The following is a 21,904-nucleotide window of genomic DNA, read 5'->3' as shown; positions in this document are numbered from 1 at the left end:
ATTTCCCCCCTATAAAAAAAAAAAAAAAAAAAAAATATAAAAAAAGGAAAAAAAAAAAAAAAAAAAAAAAAAAAAAAAAAAAAAAAGTGGAGAGAAGCTTTCTGAGAAACTCTTTTGTGATGGGTGCATTTCACTCAGGGAGTTTTACCTCTTTTCTCATAAGACAGTGTTTGAACACTGTTCCTGTAAAATGGAAAAAGTGATATTTTGCAGCGCATTGAAGACTATGGTGAAAAGAGAAATATCCTGAAATAAAACCCAGAAAGAAGCATTCCAAGGAACTGCTCTCTGACGTGTGCATTAATTTCAAAGAGTTAAAGCTTACACTACATTGTCCAGTTTGGAAACGCTGTCTTTGAGGAATCTGGGAAGGGATATTAAATGGCACCTGTAGGCTTGTGTTGAGAAAGGAAACGCCTTCCGATGAAAACTAGAGAGAAGTTTTCAGAGCAACTGCTTTGAGTTGTGCATATTCATCTCATAGAGATAAATCATTCTTTAGATTGAGCAGTTTGAACCACTGTTTCTGTGGAACATGAGAAACAACATTTGATAACACTCTTAAGATTATGCTGAAAAAGAAATACCCTCCAATAAAACCAGAAGGAAATCTTCTGTGACACTGTTCTAGGTCACGTGAAGTACATTCACACAGTTAAGTTTCTGTTTTCATTGAGCAGTACCTTCACATTGTTTCAGGTGAGTCAGCTAACGGACACTCGGGAGCGCTTTGAGGCTTATGGTGAAAGTAAAACCATCTTCAGATAAAACTGGAGACAAGCTTTCTGAGAAACTGCTTTGTGATGTGTGCATTCCACTGAGGGAGTTGTACCACTTTTCTCATGAGGCAGTGATTGAACACTGTTCCTGTAAAACTGAGAAAGTGATATTTTGAAGTGCATTGAAGACTGTGGTGAAAAGTGAAATATCCTGAAATAAAACCCAGAAAGAAGCATTCCAAGAAACTGCTCTCTGACATGTGCATTCATTTCAGACACTTAAAGCTTACATTACATTGCCCAGTTTGGAAACTCTGTCTTTGAGGGATCTGTGAAGGGATATTAAGCGGTGCCCAGAGGCTTGTGGTGATAAAGGAAACATCTTCTGATGAAAACTAGAGAGAAGCTTTCAGAATACCTGCTTTGAGTTGTGTGTATTCATCTCATAGAGATAAGTCATTCTCTAGATTGAGGAGTTTGAAATCACGGTTTCTATTGAAAATGAGAAAGGACATTTGGGAATGCTCTTAAGATTTTGCTGAAAAAGAAACACTCTCCGATAAAAACCAGAAGGAAACTTTCTGTGAAACTGCTCTAGGTCACGTGAAGTCCATTCGCACAGTTAGGCTACTGTTTTCATTGAGCAGTATCCTAACACTGTTTCAGGTGAGTCACCTAAGGGATACTCGGGAGTGCTTTGAGGCTTACAGGGAAAGCAGAAACATCTTCAGATAAAAACTGGAGAGAAGCTTTCTGAGAAACTGCTTTGTGATGTGGGCATTCCACTGAGGGAGTTGTACCACTATTCTCATAAGGCAGTGTTTGAACACTGTTCCTATAAGACTGAAAAAGTGATAACTTGCAGCATATTGAAGACTATGGCAAAAAGTTAAATATCCCAAAATAAAACCCAGAAAGAAGTGCTCCAAGAAACAGCTCTCTGATGTATGCATTCATTTCAGAGCATTAAAGCTAAAACTACGTTGCCCAGTTGGAAACTTCGTCTGGCTTGTGTCATTTCAGAGCATTAAAGCTAAAACTACATTGCCCAGTTGGAAACTTCGTCTGGCTTGTGGTGGGAAAGGAAACGTCTTCCAAAGAAAACTGGAGAGAAGCTTTCTGAGCCACTGCTTTGTGATGTGTGTATTCATCTCATAAAGTTAAATCATTCTTTGGATTGTGCAGTTTGAAATCACTGTTTCTGTGGTACCTGAGAAAGGACATTTGGGAACACTCTTAAGAATATGCTGTAAAAGAAATACCCTCCGATAAAAAACAAAAGGAAACTTTCTGTGAAACTGCTCTAGGCCCCGTGAAGTCCCCTGGCACAGTTAAGCTTTTGTTTTCAATGAGCAGTATTCTAACACTGTTTTGGATTAGTCAGCTAAGGGATACTCGGGAGCGCTTTGAGGCTTACGGTGAAAATGGAAATATCTTCAGTTAAATACTGGAGAGAAGTTTTCCGAGGAGCTGCTTCATGACATGTGCATTCCACTACAGAGTTATACTTTTCTTCTCATAGAGGATCAGGGAATCCCTCTTGAAGAAAAAGCTACCAGGGGACATTCAGGAGTATATGAATGGCTATGGTGAAAAAGGATGTATCCTCAGACAGACCCTGAAAGAAGCTTTCTGTGTAACTGCTTTGTGATAGATATGTCTATTCATCTCATAAGATAAAACTTTCTTTCTATTATGTAGTTTTGAAAGTGTGTCATGGACGAATTCGTGAAGGGACATTCAGGAGCACATTCAGGCCTGTGGGGAAATGGGAAATATCTCAGATAAAAACTGGAGAGAAGCTTTCTGAGAAACTGCTTTGTGATTTTTTCTTTCCACTCAGGGAGTTTTACCTCTTTTCTCATAAGGCAGTTTTGAACACTGTTCCTTTAAAATTGAAAATGTGAATTTGCAGTGCATTGAAGACTATAGCGAAAAGTGAAATATCTGGAAATAAAACCCAGAAAGCAGGGTTTCAAGAAACTGTTCTCTCACGTGTGCATTCATTTCCGAGACTTAAAGCTTACACTACGTGACCTAGTTTGGAAACTATGTCTTTGAGGAATCTGTGAAGGGATACTAAGAGGCTAACGGAGGCTTGTGGTGAGAAAAGAAACGTCTTTCGATAAAAACTGGAGAGAGTCTTTTGAAGCAACTGCTTTGTGATGTGTGTATTCATCTCATAGAGTTAAATCATTTTTTGGATTGAGCAGATTGAAATCACTGTTTCTGTGGAACCTGAGAAGGGATATTTCAGAACACTCTTAAGAATTTGCTGAGAAAGAAATACCCTCCGATAGAAACCAGAAGGAAACTTTCTGTGAATCTGCTCCAGGTCACGTGAAGTTCACTCACACAGTTAAGCTTCTGTTTTCATTGAGCAGTATTTTAACACTGTTTTAGGTAAGTCAGCTAAGCGATACTTGGGAGCGCTTTGAGGCTTATGGTGAAAACGGAAATATGTTCAGACAGATGCTGGAGAGAATATTTCGGAGGAGCTGCTTTGTGAAGTGTGCATTCCACTCACAGAGTTATGCTTTTCTTCTCATTGAGGATTGGGGAATCCCTTTGGAGAAAACCCTACTGGGGAACATTCGCGAGAATATGGATGGCTACAGTGAAAAAGGAAGTATCCTCAGACGAAAACTGGAAAGAAGCTTCCTGTGAAACTGCATTGTGATAGACATGTCTATTCGTCTCACATAGATAAGACTTTATTTCTATTACGCAGTTTTGAAACTGCATCATGCACGGATTCGTGAGGGGACATTCGGGAGCACATTCAGTCTGTGGGGAAACAGCAGATATTTTCAGATAATCACTGGAGAGAAGCTGTCTGAGAAACTGCTTTGTGATATGGGCATTCCACTCAGGGAGATATACCTCTTTCTCATAAGGCAGTGTTTGAACACTGTTACTGTAAAACTGAAAAAGTGATATTTTGCAGCACATTGAAGACTATGGAGAAAAGTTAAAGATCCTTAAATAAAACACAGAAAGAAGTATTCCAAGAAACTACTCTCTGATGTGTGCATTAATTTCAGTGGGTCAAACCTTATACTACATTGCCCAGTTTGGAATCTCTGTCTTTGAAGAATCTGTGAAGGGATATTAAGTGGCGCCCGGAGGCTGGTTGTGAGAAAGGAAATGTCTTCCGATGAAAACTGAAGAGAAGCTTTTGGAGCAACTGCTTTGTGCTGTGTGTATTCATCTCATTGAGTTAAATCATTCTTTGGATTGAGTAGTTTAAAATCACTGTTTCTGTGGAACCTGAGAAAGGACATTTGGGAACACTCTTAAGAATATGCTGAAAAAGAAATACCCTCCAATAAAAATCAGAAGGAAACTTTCTGTGAAACTACTCTAGGTCACATGAATTCCACTCGCACAGTTAAGCTTTCATTTTCATTGAGCAGTATCCTAACACTGTTTTTGTTTAGTCTGCGAGGTGATATTCGGGAGTGCTTTGAGGCTTATGGTGAAAGAGGAAATATCGTCAGATAAAAACCAGAGAGATTTCCAAGGAGCTGATTTTGACGTCTGCATTCCACTCACAGAGTGATACTTTTCTTCTCATAGAGCATTGGGGAATCCCATTTGGAGAAAACGCTACCAGGGGACATTTGGGAGTATATGGATGGCCATGGTGAAAAAGGATGTATCCTCAAACAAAAACTGGAAAGAAGCATTGCCAGAAACTGCTCTGTGATAGATATGTCTATTCATCTCACATAGATAAAACTTTCTTTCTATTATGCAGTTTTGAAAATGCGTCATGGATGGATTCTCGAAGGGACATTCGGGAATACATTCAGGCCTTTGGGGAAATAGGAAACATCTCCAGATAAAAACTGGAGAGAAGCTTTTGGAGAAAGTACTTTGTGATGTGTGCATTTCACTCAGGGAGTTATACCTCTTTTCTCACAAGGCAGTGTCTGAACACTTTTCCTGTAAAACTGAAAACGTGATAATTTGCAGAGCATTGAAGACTATGGTGAAAAGTGAAATATCCGGAAATAAAACCCAGAAAGAAGCTTTCTAAGAAACTGCTCTCTGACGTGTGCATTCATTTATGAAAGTTAAAATTTACACTGTGTTGCCCAGTTTGGAAACTCTGTCTTTGAGGAATCTGGGAGCAGATATTAAGTGGCACCCGGAGGCTTGTGGTGAGAAAGGAAACTTCTTCCTATGAAAACTGGAGAAAAGCTTTTGGAGCATCTGCTTTGTGATGTGTGTATTCATCTCACAGAGATAAATCATTCTTTGGATTGATCAGTTTGAAATCACTGTTTCTGTGGAACCTGAGAAAGGACATTTGAAAACGCTCTTAAGAATATGCTGAAAAATTAATACCTTCCAAAAAAAACAAGAAGGAAGTTTTTTGAGAAACTGCTCTAGGTCACGTGATTTCCACTCCCACAGTTAAACTTCTGTTTTCATTGAGCAGTATTCTAACACTGTTTTCGTTAGTCAGCTAAGGGATATTCCGGAGTGCTTTGAGGCTTACTGTGAAAACGGAAATATCCTCAGATAAATACTGGAGAGAAGATTTCCGAGGAGCTGCTTTTTGACGTCTGTATTCCACTCACAGAGTTATACTTTTCTTCTCATAGAGGATTGGGGAATCCCATTTGGAGAAAAAGGTACCAGGGGTCATTCGGAAGTATATGGATGGCTATTGTGAAAAAGGATGTAACCTCAGACAAAAACTGGTAAGACTCTTTCTGTGAAACTGCTTTGTGATAGATATGTTTATTCATCTCACATAAATAAAACTTTCTTTCTATTACGCGGTTTTGAAACTGCATCTTGGACAGATTCACAAAGTGACATTCGGGAGGACATTCAGGCCAGTGGGGAAATCTTTAGATAAGGAGATATCTTTAGATAAAACCTGGAGAGAAGCTTTCTGAGAAACTGCTTTGTGATGTGTGCATTCCACTCAGGGAGTTATACCTCTTTTCTCATAAGGCAGTGTTTGAACACTGTTCCTGTAAAACTGAAAAAGTGATATTTTGCAGTGCATTGAAGACTGTGGCAAAAAGTGAACCATCCCGAAATAAAACCCAGACAGCAGCATTCCAAAAAAGTGCTCTCTGACGTGTACATTCATTTCAGAGAGTTAAAACTTACACTACGTTGACCAGTTTGGAAACTCTGTCTTTAAGAAATCTGTGAAGGCATATTAAGTGGCACCCGGAGGCTTGCTGTGAGAAAGGAAATGTCTTCCGATGAAAACTGGAGAGAAGCTTTCGGAGCATCTGCTTTGTGATGTGTGTATTCATATCATAGAGGTAAATAATCCTTTGGATTCAGCATTTTGAAATCACCGTTTCTGTGGAAACAGAGAAAGGACATTTGGGAACGCTCTTGAGAATATGGTGAAAAAGAAATACCCTCCGATAAAAATCAGAAGGAAACATTCTGAGAAACTGCTCTCGGTCACGTGAAGTCAACTCGCACAGTTAAGCTTCTTATTTCATAGAGCAGTATTCTAACATTGTTTTAGATAAGTCACCCAAGGGATACTGGGAGCACTCTGAGGCTTATGGTGAAAACGGAAATATCTTCAGATAGATACTGGAGAGAAGATTTCCGAGGAGCTGCTTTGTGACACGTGCTTTCCACTCACAGAGTTTTACTTTTCTTCTCATAGAGGATTGAGAAATCCCGTATGCAGACAAAGCTTATAGGGGACATTCAGGAGTACACAGACGGCTATGGTGAAAAAGGAAATATCCTCTGACAAAAACTGGAAAGAATCTTTCTGTGAAACTGTTTGTGATAGATATGTCTATCCATCTCAAATAGATAAAACTTTCTATTACACAATTTTGAAACTGCGTCATGGGCGTAATCGCGAAGGGACATTCAGGAGTACATTGAGGCCTGAGGGGAAATAGGAGATATCTTCAGATAGAAACTGGAGAGAAGCTTTCAGAGAAACTGCTTTGTGATGAGTGCATTCCACTCAGGGAGTTCTACCTCTTTTCTCATAAGGCAGTGTTTAAACACTGTTCCTGTGAAACTGCAAAAGTGATAACTTGCAGCTCATTAAAGACTATGGCGAAAAGTGAAATATCCTGAAATAAAATCCAGAAAGAAGTGTTCCAAGAAACTGTTCTCTGACGTGTGCATTCATTTCAGAGAGTTAAAGCTTTCACTATGTTGACCAGTTTGGAAACTCTGTCTTTGAGGAATCTGTGAAGGTATATTAAGTGACACCCGGAGGCTTCCGGTTAGAAAGGAAACGTGTTCCCATGAAAACAGGAGGGAACTTTTCAGAGCAACTGTTTTGTGATATGTGTATGCATCTCATAGAGTTAAATCATACTTTGGATTGATCAGTTTGAAATCACTGTTTCTGTGGAAGCTGAGAAAGGACATTTGGGAATGCTCTTAAGAATATGCTGAGAAAGAAAAACCCTTTGATAAAAACCAGAAGGAAACTTTCTGTGAAACTGCTCTAGGTCACATGAATTCCACCCGCACAGTTAAGCTTCTGTTTTCATTGAACAGTATTCTAACACTGTTTTAGGTTAGTCAGCTAAGGGACACTTGGGAGCGCTTTGAGGCTGACAGTGAAAGCAGAAATACCTTCAGATAAATACTGGAGAGAAGATTTCCGAGGAGCTGCTTTTTTACATCTGCATCCCACTCACAGAGTTATACTTTTCTTCACATAGAGGATTGAGGAATGCTGTTTGGAGAAAAAGGTACCAGGGGTATTCCGGAGTGTATGGATGACTATGATGAAAAAGGAAGTAACCTCAGACAAAAACTAGAAAGAAGCTTTCTGTGAAACTGCTTTGTGATAGATATGTTTATTCATCTCACATAGATAAAACTTTCTTTCTATTATGCAGTTTTGAAGCTGCATCTTAGACGGATTCACGAAGAGACGTTCGGGAGGACATTCAGGCCTGTGGGGAAATAGGCAATATCTTCAGATAACAACTGAAGAGAAGGTTCCTGAGAAACAACTTTGTGATATGTGCACTCCACTCAGGGTGTTATACCTCTTTGCTGATAAAGCAATGTTTGAACACTTTTCCTGTAAAACTGAAAAAGTGATAGTTTGCAGCGCATTGAAGACTGTGTCAAAAAGTGAAAAATCCAGAAATAACAACCAGAAAGAAGCATTCCAAGAAACTGCTCTCTGACATGTGCATTCATTTCAGAGAGTTAAACCTTATACAACGTTGACCGCTTTAGAAACTCTGTCTTTGAGGAATCTGTGAAGGGTTATTTCGTGTTGCCCAGAGGCTTGCTGTGAGAAAGGAAACGTCTTCCGATGAAAACTGGAGAGAAGCTTTGGGAGCAACTGCTTTGTGATGTGTGTATTCATCTCATAGAGGTAAACCATACTTTGGATTGAGCACTGAGAAATCTCGGTTTCTGTGGAACCTGAGAAAGGACATTTGGGAACGCCCTTTAGAACATGCTGAAAAGAAATACCCTCCGACAAAAACCAGAAGGAAACTTTCTGTGAAACTGCTCTAGGTCACGTGAATTCCACTCACACAGTTAAGCTTCTGTTTTCATTGAGCAGTATTCTAACACTGTTTAAGTTAGTCAGCTGAGGAATACATGGGAACGCTTTGAGGCTTATGGTGAAAACGCAAATATCTTCAGATAGAAACTGGAGAGAAGATTTCCGATGAGCTGGATTATGACGTGTGCATTCCATTCACAGAGTTATGCTTTTCTTCTCAGAGAGGATTGGGGAATGCGGTTTGGAGAAAACACTACCAGGGAACATTCAAGAGTATATGGATGGCTATGGTAAAAAGGAAGTATCCTCAGACAAAACTGGAAACAAGTTTTCTGTAAAACTGCTTTGTGATAGATATGTCTATTCATCTCACATAGATGAAACTTTCTTTTATTACATGGATTTGAAACTGCATCATGGACGGATTCGCAAAGGGACTTTCGGAGGCACCTTCAGGCCTGTGGGGGAAAAGGAAATATCTCCAGATAAAAACTGGAGAGATGCTTTCTGTGAAACTGCTCCGTGATGTGTGCATTCCACTAAGGGAGTTATACCTCTCTTCTCATAAGGCAGTGTTTGAACACTGTTCCTGTAAAATTGAAAAAGTGGTATTTTTCAGTGCTTTGAATACTGTGAAGAAAAGTGAAATATCCTGAAATAAAACCCAGAAAGAAGCATTCCAAGAAACTGCTCTCTGACGTGTGAATTCATTTCAGAGTGTTAAAACTTACACTACATTGAACAGTTTGGAAACTCTGTCTTTGAGGAATCTCTGAAGGGATATTAAGTGGCACCCAGAAGTCTGTGGTGAGAAAGGAAATGTCTTCCAATGAAAACTGGGGAGAAGCGTTTGGAGCAACGGTTTTGTGACACGTGTATTCATCTCATAGAGTTAAATCATTCTTTGGATTAAGCAGTCTGAAGTCACTGTTTCTGTGGAAACTGAGAAAGGACATTCGGGAACGCTCTTAAGAATATGCTGAAAAAGAAAAACCCTCCGATAAAAACCAGAAGGAAACTTTCTGTGAAACTGCTCTATGTCACGTTATTCCACTTGTACAGTTAAGCTTCTGTTTTCATTGAGCAGTATTCTAACAGTGTTTTAGGTTAGACAGCTAAGAGATAGTCGGGAGTACCTTGAGGCTAAAGGTGACAATGGAAATATCTTCAGATAGATACTGGAGAGAAGATTTATGAGGAGCTGCTATGTGGCGTGTGCATTCCACTCACAGAGTTATACTTTTCTTCTCATAAAGGTTTGGGGAATCCAGTTTGGAGAAAAAGCGACCAGGGGACATTCAGGAGTATATGGACGGCTATGGTGAAAAAGGAAATATCCTCAGACAAAAACTGGAAGGAAGCTTTCTGTGAAACTGGTTTGTGATGGATATGTCTATTCATCTCACAGAGATAAAACTTTCCTTCTATTACACAGTAATGAATCTGCATAATTGACAGATTCACGAAGGGACATGTGGGAGCACATTGAGGCCTGCAGATAAATAGAAGATATCTTCAGATAAAAACTGAGAGAAGCTTTCTGAGAAACAGAGTTGTGATATGTGTATTCCACTTGGGGAGTTTTACCTCTTTTCTCATAAGGCAGTGTTTCAGCACTGTTCCTGTAAAGCTGAAAAAGTGATATTTTGCAACACATTGAAGACTATGTTGAAAAGTGTCATGTTCAGAAATAAAATCCAGAAAGAAGCATTCCAAGAAACTGCTCTCTTATATGTTCATTCATTTCAGAGAGTTAAAGCTTCCACTACGTTGCTCAGTTTGGAAATTCTGTCTTTGAGGAACCTGTGAAGGGATATTAAGTGGCGCACGGAGGATTGTGATGTGAAAGGAAATGACATCCGATACAAACAGGAGAGAAGCTTTCGGAGCTACTGCTTTGTGGGGTGTGTATTCATCTCATGGAGTTAAATCATTCTTTGGATTGAGCAGTTTGAAATCACTGTCTCTGTGGAACACAAGAAAGAACATTTGGGAATGCTCTTAAGAATACGCTGTAAAAGAAATACCCTCTGATAAAAACCAGAAGGAAATTTTCTGTGAAACTGCTCTAGGTCACGTGAAGTCCACTCCCACAGTTAAGCTTCTGTTATCATTGAGCGGTACTCTAACACTGTTTTAGGTTAGTCAGGTAAGGGATATTCGGGAGCTCTTTGAGGCTTACGGTGAAAACAGAAATATCTACAGATAGATACTGGAGAGAAGACTTCCGTGGTGCTGCTTTGTGATGTGTGCATTTCACTCACAGTGTGAACCCTTTCTTCTCATAGAGGATTGGGGAATCCCATTTGGAGAAAATGCTACCAGGGGACATTTGGGAGTATATGGACGGCTATGATAAAAAGGAAGTGTTCTCAGACAAAAACTGGAAAGAAAAGTTCTCTGAAACTGCTTTGTGATAGATATGTCTATTCATCTAACATAGATAAAACTTTCTTTCTATTACGCAGTTTTGAAACTGTGTCATGGACGGATTCGCAAAGGGACATTCGGGAGCACATTCAGGCCTTCGGGGAAGTAGGAGATATCTTCAGATAAAACCTGGAAAAAAGCTTTCTGAGAAACTGCTTTGTGACGTGTGCATTCCACTCACAGAGTTATACTTTTCTTCTCCTAGAGGATTGTGGAAACCCGTTTGGAGGTAAAGCTACCAGGGGACATTTGGGAGTATATGGACAGCTATTGTGAAAAAGGACGTATCCTGAGACAAAAAATGGAAAGAAGTTTTCTGTAAAAGCACTTTGTGATAGATATGTCTATTCATCTCACATAGATGAAACTTTCCTTCATTACGCAGATTTGATACTGCGTCATGGACGGATTCGCAAAGGGACATTCAGAGACACATTCAGGCCTGTGGGGAAATAGGAAATATCTTCTGATTAATACTGGAGAGAAGCTTCTGAGAAACTGCTTTGTGATGTGTGCATTCCACTCAGGGAGTTATACCTCTTTTCTCATAAGGCAGTGGTCGAACACTGTTCCTGTAAAACTGAAAAAGTGATATTTTGCAGCACATTGAAGACTGTGGCGAAAAGTGAAATATCCAGAAATAAAACCCAGAAAGAAGCATTCCCAGAAACTGCTCTCTGACGTGTTCATTCATTTCAGAGCGTGAAAGCTTACACTACCTTGCCCAGTTTGGAAACTCTATCTTTGAGGAATCTGTGAAGGGATATTAAGTGGTGCCTGGAGGCTTGTGGTGCAAAAGGAAACGTCTTCTGATGGAAACTGTAGAAAAGCTTTCGGAGCAACGGCTTTGTGATGTGTGTATTCACCTTGTAGAGTTAAATCATTCTTTACATTGAGCAGTTTGAAATCACTGTTTCTGTGGAATCTGAGAAAGGACATTTGGGAATGCTCTTAAGAATATGTTGAAAAACAAATACCCTCTGATAAAAACGAGAAGGAAACCTTCTGTGAAACTGCTCTAGGTCATGTGAATTCCACTCGCACAGTTAAGCTTCTGTTTTAATTGACCAGTATTCTAACACTGTTTTAGGTTAGTCAGATAAGGGATACTCATGATCGCTTTGAGCCTTATGGTTAAAACGGAAATATCTTCAGATAGATACTGGAAAGAAGATTTCTGAGGAACTGCTTTGTGACGTGTGCATTCCACTCACAGAGTTTTACCTTTCTTCTCATAGAGTACTGGGGAATCCCGTTTGGAGAAAACACTACCGGGGACATTTGGGAGTATATGGAGGGCTGTGGTGAAAAAGGATGTATCCTCAAACAAAAACTGGAAAGAAACACTGCTGAAAACTGCTCTGTGATAGATATGTCTATTCATCTCACATAGAAAAAACTTTCTTTCTATTACACAGTTTTGAAAATGCGTCATGGATGGATTCCTGAAGGGATATTCGGGAGCACGTTTAGGCCTGTGGAGAAATAGGAAATATCTTCAGATAAAAACTGGAGAGAAGCTTTCTGAGAAGCTGTTTTGTGATGTGTGCATTCCACTCAGGAAGTTATACCTTTCTCATAAGGCAGTGTTTGAACACTGTTCCTGTAAAATTGAAAAAGTGATATTTTGCAGCACATTGAAGACTATGGCGAAAAATGAAAGATCCTGAAATAAAACACAGAAAGAAACATTCCAAGAAACTGCTCTCTGACGTGTTCATTCATTTCAGAGAGTTAAAAGTTATACTACGTTGCTCAGTTTGAAAACTCTGTCTTTGAGGAATCTGTGAAGGGACATTAAGTCACGCCTGGAGGATTGTGGTGTGAAAGGAAAAGTCTTCTGATTAAAACTGGAAAGAAGTTTTCAGAGCTACTGCTTTGTGGTGTGTGTTTTCATCTCAGGGAGTTAAGTCATTCTTTGGACTGAGCAGTTTGAAATCACTGTCTCTGTGGAACACAAGAAAGGACATTTGGAAACGCTCTTAAGAATACGCTGAAAAAGAAATACCCACCGATAAAAACCAGAAGGAAACTTTGTGTGAAACTGCTCTAGGTCACGTGAAGTCCACTTGCACAGTTAAACTTCTGTTATCATTGAGTGGTATTCTAACACTGTTTTAAGTTAGTCAGCTAAGAGATACTCGGGAGCGCTTTGAGGCTTATGGTGAAAATGAAAATATCTTCTGATAGATACTGGAGAGAAGATTTCCGAGGTGCTGTTATGTGACATTTGCATTCCACTCACAGATTTATATTTTGTTCTCATAAAGATTTGGGAAATCCCATTTGGAGAAAAAGTGACCGAGCACATTCGGGAGTATATGGACGATTATGGTGAAAAAAGAAATGTCCTCAGACAAAATCTGGAAAGAAGCTTTCTGTAAAACTGCTTTGTGATAGATATATTTATTCATCTCACATAGATAAAACTTTCTTTCTATTTAGCAGTTTTGAAACTACGTCAAGGATGGATTCGCGAAGGGACATTCAGAAGCACATTCAGGCCTTTCGTGGAAATAGGAGATATCTTCAGATAAAAACTGGAGAGAAGCTTTCTGAGAAACTGCTTTGTGATATATGCATTCCACTCAGGGAGTTATACCTCTTTTCTCATAAGGCAGTGTTTGAACACTGTTCCTGTGAAACTGAAAAAGTGATATTTTGCACCTAATTGAAGAGTGTGGCAAAAAGAGAAATATCCTGAAATAAAATGCGGAAAGAACCATTCCAAGAAACTGCTCTCTGACGTGTGCACTCATTTCAGAGAGTTATAGCTTATACTATGTTCTCCAGTTTGGAAACTCTGTCTTTGAGGAATCTGGAAAGGGATATTAAGTGGCACCCTGAGGCTTGCTGTGAGAAAGGAAACGTCTTCCGATGAAAACTGGAGAGAAGATTTTGAAGTAACCTCTTTGTGATGTGTGTATTCATCTCATAGAGTTAAATCATTCTTTGGATTGAGCAGTTTGAAATCACTGTGTCTGTGGAACCTGAGAAAGGACATTTGGGAATGCTCTTAAGAATATGGTGAAAAAGAAATACCCTCCAATAAAAAGCAGAAGGCAACCTTCTGTGAAACTGCTCTAGGTCACGTGCATTCCACTCACAGAGTTAAGCTTCCATTTCTTTGACCAGTATTTTAACACTGTTTTAGGTTAGTCAGCTAAGGGATACTCGGGAGCGCTTTCAGGCTTACGGTGAAAAGGGAAATATCTTCAGATAGATACTGGAGAGAAGATTTCCGTGGAGCTGCTTTATTACATGTGCATTCCACTCACAGAGTTATACCTTTCTTCTCATAGAGGATTGGGGAATCCCGTTTGGAGAATAAGCTACCATGGGACATTTGGGAGTATATGGATGGCTATGGTGAAAAAGCAAGTATCCTCAGACAAAAAATGGAAAGAAACTTTCTTTGAAACTGCTTTGTGATAGATATGTCTATTCATCTCACATAGATAAAACTTTCTTTCTATTACAGTTTTGAAACTGCGTAATGGACGGATTTGCGAAGGGACATTCGGGAGCACATTCGCCCTTGAGGTTAAATAGGATATATCTTCAGATAAATACTGGAGAGAAGTTTTCTTAGGAACTGTGTTGTGATGTGTACATTCCACAATGCGTTATACCTTTTTTCTCATAGCAGTGTTTGAGCACAGTTCCTGTAAAACTGAAAAAGTAATATTTTGCAGCACATTGAAGACTATGGCAAAAAGTGAAATATCCGAATATAAAAACTAGAAAGAAACGTTCCAAGAAACTGCTCTCTGGCGTGTGCATTCATTTCAGAGAGTTAAAACTTACACTATGTTGCCCAGTTTGGAAACTCTGTCTTTGAGGAAACTGGGAAGGGATATTAAGTAGTGCCCGGAGGCTTGCAGTGAGAAAGGAAACGTCTTTCGATGAAAATTGGAGAGAAGCTTTTGCAACAAGTGCTTTGTCATGTGTATATTCATCTCACAGAGTTAAATCATGCTTTGGATTGAGCAGTTTGAAATCACTGTTTCTGTGGAACCTGAGAAAGGACATTTTGGAACGCCCTTAAGAATATGCTGAAAAAGTAATACCCTCCGATAAAAACCAGAAAGAAACTGTCTGTGAAACTGTTCTAAGTCACGTGAATTTCATTCACACAGTTAAGCTTCTGTTATCATTGAGCAGTATTCTAACACAGTTTTAGGTTAGTCAGCTAAGGGATACTCGGGAGTGCTTTGAGGCTTACAGTGAAAACGGAAATATCTTCAGATAGATACTGGAGAGAAGATTTCTGAGGAACTGCTTTCTGACGTGTGCATTACACTCACAGAGTTATACTTTTCTTTTCATAGAGGATTGGGGTATCCAGCTTGGAGAAAACGCTACCAGGGGACATTCAGGAGTATATGGATGGCTATGGTGAAAAAGGAAATATCCTCAGACAAATACTGTAAAGAAACTTTCCGTGAAACTGCTTTGTGATAGATTTGTCTATTCATTTCACATAGATAAAACTTTATTTCTATTACGCAGTTTTGAAACTGCATCATGGACGGATTAGTGAAGTGACATTTTGGAGCACATTCAGGCCTGAGGGGAAATAGGCATATCTTCAGATAAAAACTGGAGGGAAGCTTTCTGAGCAACTGCTTTGTGATATGTCCATTCCACTCAAGATGTTATACCTGTTTTCTCAATGTTTGAACATTGTTCCTGTAAAACTGAAAATGTGGTATTTTGCAATGCATTGAAGACTATGGCGAGAAGTGAAATATCCGGAAATAAAACCCAGAAAGAAGTGTTCCAAGAAACTTCTCTCTGACGTGTGCATTCATTTCACACAGTTAAAACTTACATTACATTTCACAGTTTGAAAACTCGGTCTTTGAGGAATCTGTGAAGGGATATTAAGTGGTGCCTGGAGGCTTGTGGTGAGAAAGGAAACTTCTTCCAATGAAAACAGGAGAGAAGCTTTCAGAGCAACTGCTTTGCAATGTGTGTATTCATCTCATAGAGTTAAATCATTCTTTGGATAGAGAAATTTGAAATCACTGTTTCTGTGGAACCTCAGAAAGGACATTTAGGAACTTTCTTAAGAATATGTTGAAAGAGTAATACCCTCCGATATAAACCAGAAGGAAACTTTCTGTGAAACTGATCTAGGTCACATGAATTCCACTAGCACAGTTAAACTTCTGTTTTCATTGAGCAGTATTCTAACACTGTTTAGGTTAGTCACCTAAGAGATACTCGGGAGCGCTTTGAGGCTTACGGTGAAAATGGAAATATCTTCAGATAGATACTGTAGAAAAGATTTCCGAGGAGCTGCATTGTGATGTGTGCACTCCAGTCACAGAGTTATACCTTTCTTCTCATAGAGGACTGAGGAATCCCTTTTGGAGAAAATGCCACCAGGAGACATTCAGGAGCATATGGATGACTATGGTGAAAACGGAAGTATTCTCAACAAATACTGGAAAGAAGCTTTCTGTGAATTGGTTTTTGATAGATATGTCTATTTATCTTACAAAATGAAACCTTCTTTCTATTACACACTTTGGAAACTCGTCATGGACGGATTAGCTAAGGGACATTTGGAGCACATTCTGGCCTGTGGGGAAAAAGGAGATATCTTAAGATAAAAACTGGTGAGTAACTTTCTGAGAAACTGCTTAGTGATGTGTGTATTCCACTCAGGGAGTCATACCTCTTTTCTCATAAGGCAGTGTTTGAACACTGTTCCTGTAAGACTGAAAAAGTGATATTTTGCAGCACATTGAAGACTATGGTGAAAAGTGAAATATCCTGAAATAAAACCCAGAAATAAGCGTTCCAAGAAACTGCTCACTGACGTGTGCATTCATTTCATTCATTTCAGTTAAAATTTACAATACGTTGCCCAGTTTGGAAACTCTGTTTTTGAGGAATCCGTGAAGGGATATGAAGTGGCGCCTGGAGGCTTGTGGTGAAAAAGGAAATGTTTCCAATGAAAACTGGAGAGAAGATTTTGTAGTAACTGCTTTGTGATGTGTGTATTCATCTCATAGAATTAAATCATTCTTTGGATTGAGCAGTTTGAATTCACTGTTTCTGTGGTACCTGAGAAAGGACATTTGGGAACGTTCTTAAAAATATGTTGAAAAAGAAATACCCTCCAATAAAAACCAGAAGGAAACTTTCTGTGAAACTGTTCTACATCACGTGAAGTCCACACAAACGCTTAGGCTTCTGTTTTCATTGAGCAGTATATTAACACTGTTTTAGATTAGTCAGCCAAGACATACTCGGGAGCGCTTTGAGGCCTATGGTGAAAACAGAAATATCTTCAGATAGATACGGGCAAGAAGATTTCCGAGGAGCTGTTTTGTGACGTGTGCATTCCACTCACAGTGTTATACTTCTCTTCTCATAGAGGATTGGGGAATCACATTTGCAGGAAAAGGTAAAAGGGGATATTTGGGAATATATGGATGGCTATGGTGAAAAAGGAAGTATCCTCAGACAAAAAGTGGAAAGAAGCTTTCTGTAAAACTGCTTTGTGATAGATATGTTTTTTCATCTCACATAGATAAAAGTTTCTTTCTATTACGCAGTTTTGAAACTGCGACAAGGACGGATTTGCGAATGGACTTTCGGGAGCACATTCAGGCCTCCGTGGAAATGGGAAATATCTCCAAAAACTGGAGAGAAGCTTTCCGAGAAACAACTTTGTGATGTGTGCATTCCATTCAGGGAGTTATACCTCTGTTCTCATGAGTCAGTGTTTAAACACTGTTCCTGTAAAACTGAAAAAATGGTATTTTGCAATGCATTGAAGACAAGGGTGAACAGTGAAATATCTGGAAATAAAACGCTGAAAGACGCTTTCAATGAAACTACTCTCTGAAGTGTGCATTCATTTCAGAGGGTTAAAGTTTACACTACATTGCCCAATTGGAAACTCTGTCTTTGAGGAAATGGGAAGGGATATTATGTGGCGCCCAGAGGCTTGTGGTGAGAAAGGAAACCTCTTCTGAGGAAAACTGGAGAGAAGCTTTTGGAGCAACTGCTTTCTGATGTGTGTATTCATCTCATACAGTTAAATCATTCTTTGGATTGAGCTGTTTGAAATCACTGTTTCTGTGGAACCTGAGAAAGGATATTTTGGAATGCTCTTAGGAATATACTGAGAAAAAATACCCACCGTTAAAAACGAGAAGGAAACTTTCTGTGAAATTGCTCTAGGTCACATGAAGTCCAATGGGACAGATAACCTTCAGTTTTCATTGATTAATATTCTAACACTGTTTTAGGTTAGTTAGCTAACAGATACTCGGAGGTGCTTTGAGGCTTACGGTGAAAACGGAATTATCCTCAGATAGATACTGGAGATAAGATTTCCAAGGAGCTACTTTGTGACATGTGCATTCCACTCAGAGCATAAAACCTTTCTTCTCCTAGAGGATTGGGGAATCCCATTTGGAGAAAACGCTACCAGGGGACATTCAGGAGTACATGGACGGCTATGGTGAAAAAGGAAGTATCCTCAGACAAAAATTGGAAATAAACGTTCTCTGAAACTGCTTTGTGATAGCTATGTCTATTCATCTCACATAGAAATAACTTTCTTTCTATTTCGCAGCTTTGAAACTGCATCATGGACGGATTCACGAATTGACATTCAGAGGCACATTCAGGCCTGTGGGGAAATAGGAAATATCTTCTGATAAATACTGGAGAGAAGCTTTCTGAGAAACTACTTTGTGATGTGTGCTTTCCACTCAGGGAGTTATACCTCTGTTCTCATGAGGCATTCTTTGACCACTGTTCCTGTAAAACTGAAAAAGTGATAATTTGCAGCACCTTGAAGACTATGGTGAAAAGTGAAATATTCGGAAATAAAACCCAGAAAGAAGTGTTCCAAGAAACTGCTCTGACGTGTGCATTCATTGCAGAGTTAAAGCTTCCACTACGTTGCTCAGTTTGGAAACTGTCTTTGAGGTATCTGTGAAGGGACATTAAGTGGCGCCTGGAGGATAGTGGTGTGAAAGGAAACGACTTCCAATGAAAACTGGAGAGAAGCCTTCGGAGTTACTGCTTTGTGGGGTGTGTATTCATCTCATGGAGTTAAATCATTCTTTGGATTGAGCAGTTTGAAATCACTCTCTGTGGAACATGAGAAAGAACATTTGGGAACGCTCTTAAGAATACGCTGAAAAGGAAATACCCTCCAATAAAAACCAGAAGGAAACTTTCTGTGAAACTGCTCTAGGTCATGTGAAGTCCACACCCACAGTTAAGCTTCTGTTATCATTGAGCAGTACTCTAACACTGTTTTAGGATAGTCAGCTAAGGGATATTCAGGAGGGCTTGGAGGCTTACATTGAAAAAAATATATCTTCAGATAGATACTGGAGAGAAGACTTCCATGGAGCTGCTTTGTGACGTGTGCATTCCACTCACAGAGTGAACCCTTTCCTCTCATAGAGGACTGGGAATCCCGTTTGGAGAAAATGCTACCAGGGGACATTCGGGAATATATGGATGGCTATGGTGAAAAAGGAAGTATCCTCAGACAAAAACTGGAAAGAAGCGCTTTCTGAAAAACTGCTTTGTGATAGATATGTCTATTCATCTCACATAGAAAAAACTTTCTTTCTGTTATGCAGTTTTGAAACTGCGTCATGGACGGATTCACGAAGGCACATTCGGAAGCACATTCAGGCCTGTGGGAAAATAGGAAATATCTCCTGAAAAAAAACAGGAGAAAAGCTTGCTGAGAAACTGCTTTGTATTGTGTGCATTCCACTCAGGTTTTTATACCTCCTTCCTCATAAGGCAGTGTTTCAACATTGTTCCTGTAGAACTGAAAAATTGTTATTTTACAGTTCATTGAATACTATGACGAAAAGTGAAATATCCGGAAATAAAATCCAGAAAGAAGCATTCCAAGAAACTGCTCTCTGAAGTGTGCATTTATTTCAGAGAGTTAAAGCTTACACTACGTTGCCCAGTTTGAACACTCGGTCTTTGAGGAATCTGCGAAGGGATATTAAGTGGTGCCCAGAGGGTTGTGGTGAGGAAGGAAACGTCTTCCGATGAAAGCTGGAGAGAAGCTTTCGGAGCAACTGCTTTCTGATGTGTGTATTCATCTCATTGAATTAAATCATTCTTTGGATTGGCACATTTAAGCTTCAGTTTTCATTGAACAGTATTCTAACACTGTTTTTGGTTAGTCAGCTAAGGGTTACTCGGGGGTGCTTTGAGACTCACGGTGAAAACGGAATTATCTTCAGATAGATACTGGAGAGATTTCTGAGGAGCTGCTTTGTAACATGTAAATTCAACTCACAGAATGAAACCTTTCTTCTCATAGTTGATTGGTGATCCCATCTGGAGAAAAAGCTACTAGGGGATATTCAGGAGTATATGGATAGCTATCGTGAAAAAGGAAATATCCTCAGAGAAAATCTGGAAAGAAGCTTTCTGTGAAACTGCTTTGTGATAGATATGTCTATTCATCACAAATAGATAAAACTTTCTTTCTATTACACAGTTGTGAAACTGCGTCATGCATGGAATCAAGAAGGGACATTCGGGAGCACATTCAGGCCTGTGGGGAAATTGGAAATATCTTAAGATAAAAACTGGAGAGAAGCTTTCTGAGAAACTGCTTTGTGATGTGTGCATTCTTTTCAGGGAGTTATACCTCTATTCTCATAAGGCAGTGTTTGAACACTCTTCCTATAAAACTGAAAAGGTGATATTTTGCAGTGCATTGAAGTCTACGGCGAAAAGTGAAATAACCTGAAATAAATCCCAGAAAGAAGCGTTCCAAGAAACTACACTCTGACGTTGCTTTCATTTCAGAGAGTTAAAGCTGACAATACGTTGCCCAGGTTGGAAACTCTGTCTTTGAGGAATCTGGGAAGTGATATTAAGTTGCGCCTGGAGGCTTGTGGTGAGAAAGGAAAACCCTTCCGATGAAAATAGGAGAGAAGATTTTGGAGCAACTGCTTTGTGATGTGTGTATTCATCTCATAGATTTAAATCATTCTTTGGATTGAGCAGTTTGAATACACTGTTTCTGTGGAACCTGAGAAAGGATATTTGAGAAAGCTCTTCAGAATATGGTGAAAAATAAATACCCTCCAATAAAAATCAGAAGGAAACTGTGTGTGAAACTGTTCTCCATCACGTGAAGTCCACTTGAAGAGTTAAGCCTCTGTTTTCATTGAGCAGTATTCTAACACTGTTTAAGTTTGTCAGCGAAGGGATATCGGGAACACTTTGAGGCTTACGGAGAAAACACAAATATCTTCAGGTAGAAACTGGAGAGAAGATTTCTGAGGAGCTGTATTGTGATGTGTGCATTCCACTCACAGACTTATGCTTTTCTTCTCAGAGAGGATTGGGGAATCCCGTTTATAGAAAATGCTACCAGGGGACATTCGAGAGTATATGGACGACTATGGTAAAAAGGAAGTATCCTCAGACAAAAACTGGAAAGAAGCTTTCTGTAAAAGTGCCTTGTGATAGATATGTCTATTCATCTCACATAGATGAAACTTTCTTTCATTACACACATTTGAAACTGCATCATCGACGGATTTGCAAAGGGACTTTCGGAGGCACCTTCAGGCCTGTGGAGAAATAGGAAATATCTCCAGATAAAAACTGGAGAGATGCTTTCTGTGAAACTGCTCTGTGATGTGTGCTTTCCACTCAGGGAGTTATACCTCTTTTCTCATAGGGCAGTGATTGAACGCTGTTCCTATAAAATTGAAAAAGTGGTATTTTTCAGTGCTTTGAAGACGATGGCGAAAAGTGAAATATTCTGAAATAAAACCCAGAAAGAAGCATTCCAAGAAACTGATCTCCAACGTGTGAATTCATTTCAGAGTGTCAGAGCTTACGCTACATTGCCCAGTTTGGAAACTCTGTCTTTGAGGAATCTCTGAATGGATATTAAGTGGTGCCCGGAGGCTTGTGGTGAGAAAGGAAACATCTTTCGATGAAAACTGGAGAGAAGCTTTCAGAGCAACTGCTTTGTGATGTGTACATTCATCCCATAGAGTTAAATTATTCTTTGGATTGAGCAGTTTGAAATCACCGTTTCTGTGGAAACCAAGAAAGGATATTTGGGAATGCTCTTAAGAATATGCTGAAAAAGGAATAACCTCCGATAAAAACCAGAAGGAAACTTTCTGTGAAACTGCTCTAGGTCACGTGAAGTCCACTCACACAGTCAAGCTTCTGTTGAGCAGTATTCTAACACTGTTTTAGATAAGCCAGCTAAGTG

Source organism: Theropithecus gelada, chromosome 15, assembly GCF_003255815.1.
Source record: "Theropithecus gelada isolate Dixy chromosome 15, Tgel_1.0, whole genome shotgun sequence".
Lineage (NCBI taxonomy): Eukaryota > Metazoa > Chordata > Mammalia > Primates > Cercopithecidae > Theropithecus > Theropithecus gelada.
The sequence above is the reverse complement of the archived record's forward strand: the minus strand, read 5'-3'. Positions refer to the sequence as shown.